Here is a 2,500-nt window from a genome sequence, read left to right as displayed (position 1 = left end):
ATAGAATATCCGTAGCCAGAATCTTCCGACCACATTTGAAACCTTCTTTGTGACATAATTATTTTGATTGCAGTGATTATTTCGAAGACTTCTTGTGGACTGTTCATTCGAAGGTCCGACGAGTCGATTTCGTTGACGCTTTTCCCGCTTGTGTGGACTTTGCCGTCATCACATTTTAAAGTTTTATTCATTTCAGTTTATGGGAGAATATGTCCGCTTTTTTTTTTTGCAGCTCAGCGCTCCAAATAAAATAAGGTCAGCCTTGGAAGAAAACAGACACGATCGAACCTTTTTCGAAACAAAACAAATTTCTCACGCACACATAGAGTATTACAGCTTGGATAACAACGAGTGTTTCGTTGGTTGGATAACACAGCTGTCGCTTACACTTACACTTTGTATCTTTTGCAGTACAGAAGTCTTCGGTTTTACATCATGTAAAGATAATAAAATTTGATTCCTTACGGAAATCGCGCACTTTCTCATTTTGATTACGATTTCTTGCTTTAAGAATCGATTCTTCACACCATGAGATCCAAAACTTGACGGTCTTCCTCTTATTTCACGCGTGCAGCAGATCCATGTTCTTTCCCGCGGCAAGCCTCGTCTTTTCTCTCGCGGCAAATTGCACCTCGGTTTTACCGAGGGAAAAAATTTGCATACCTCGGTGGCGCGCGACCACTACCCGCGGCAAAGACGAGGTATTGCCTCGTCCCAAGGGGTCAATACTTTCAGGCGGTACTGTATCAACTTCGTCTTGCTTGAAATTCAAACTCATTTCGAGGTTTTTTGTAGTACAGCTCATTTCTTTAATATCCGATTTGAATTCGCTTAGTAGTATGTCTAGATCACCATGTAGTCTGGCAAGACCCTCAGTGACCAATCTTTTTAGGCATTCGATCGACTCTTTCAGTTCTCTATAGAGATCATTTTCTGTACCAAGATCCTGACCAGCCATTTCTTCTTCGTTTGCCGATGAACTCGAGCCAGGTTTTGAGCATTTTTTGCCCATATAAACTTGAAATACTGCGTTAAATTACTGACGACACATTTGCTAATACTTCTATCGAATAATAAAACTACTTAGCATCCTCACAGTGTAGTTCTTTTGGCTCAGAAATCTATTTCTTAAGCGAGCGCTAAGAACCGCGTGTGAACGCCATGACAGTCGGCCCAATCAATCAGATATGTTGTTTCAGGTCTCGAGGGAAACGTTTGGCTTAGTTGTTGATTATTGGAGTGGACCTGTGTTGACCCGCCTTCATTGCAGCTGTCAAACGAGTCAACAGCGCCATGTACAACTGCTAAAACAACCAGATCAATAATCTATGAACCCTGTTGCACAATTGTATAATTATTTGTCTGACATAGTGAAAACATTGAACAGTAACAATGCTCGCGTTGGGGAATTACAATTGTGAGACACCAAAATCGACCAAAAACCGTAAAGGTATGTAGGAAATAAAATCAATTCGTTACGGTTACATATTTCAAACACAATTATGTCCTCTTTTATATATCCAGCGATCGCTATTCCAGAGGCGTAGTTAAAAACTTTTGTTTAGGCCTAATTAGGCCTAAGGTTAACCTTTATGCATGTTGAGGATACTTTTTGTATTCGTATCCTTACCCTTACCCTTACCCTTGGTCTTACCCTTACCCTCATTTTAGAAACGCTTCCAGAGATCATGAAAAGCCAACGTAGCTTTAATTGGAATCAAAGCCTGATGTAGATTACCGTGCAACGTGAAAACACGGTGAATTCGTTTTGACTGTTATGCTTGTTAATTTGTGGCTGCTTCTTACGGAACAGCTACAATTTTGAAACACAAATTCTGGTCTTCTTCTGGCTCTCCTCGCTCTCCTCACTAGCTGTCATTTTTCTGTCGACATTAAACCAATCAGAGTTAATGTGAGAAAAGCACCAATCAGCGATCTTTTTAGTTCACTGTGTGCCAGGGTCTTCTCCCGACCCGCCGCCACATCGAAAGCCGAGAAGACCCTGGGAACGAGGTTGATCGAAAACCAGTACCTGGTCAGCGGTCAACTTCCAAAAAACAGCTGACCTTGGTGAGCTCTAAGCTTGAGCCTGCAATATGGTCATGTGGTACTGGTCAGCGGATACCTTTTTTTTTTGACATGTGTCAATTGATAAAAACATGGATGTCCAATATCAAAGATGTATGCTCTAAACTAGTATGATACTGGTCACATTGGCATGCATGGAGGGGTGGACGTACGTACGTACGAACGATCGATGATGTCATGGCTAAAAAACAAAATTTCTCGCATCGATGGGTTACCATATTTTCTTAATTATGATGCTCCTTCGGCACGCGCGGAGCCCCGCTATTAGCAGCCATGTTAAACACTTTTTACCAGTTCTAACATCTCGTGTTTTCATCAGTACGAAGAAGAGAAAACAATGTGATTTTTAAAAAAATGAAAACCAGAAGCAAGGCCGACGCCTTGAAATTTTCAAAATTTATGCAAGATTTTT

The 2,500-nt window shown here is 41.1% G+C and overlaps 1 protein-coding gene across 1 annotated transcript in view; it reads left to right on the top strand.

Annotated features, from left to right (window-relative positions):
* LOC137992644 (peptidyl-prolyl cis-trans isomerase B-like) overlaps positions 1-2,500 on the top strand; it is a 29,867-nt gene that overhangs the window by 22,287 nt on the left and 5,080 nt on the right. The window lies entirely within an intron of this gene.

Source organism: Montipora foliosa, chromosome 2 (assembly GCF_036669935.1).
Source record: "Montipora foliosa isolate CH-2021 chromosome 2, ASM3666993v2, whole genome shotgun sequence".
NCBI classification, from domain to species: domain Eukaryota; kingdom Metazoa; phylum Cnidaria; class Anthozoa; order Scleractinia; family Acroporidae; genus Montipora; species Montipora foliosa.
Note: the sequence above shows the minus strand (reverse complement) of the source record. Positions and strands in the feature narration are given on the sequence as shown.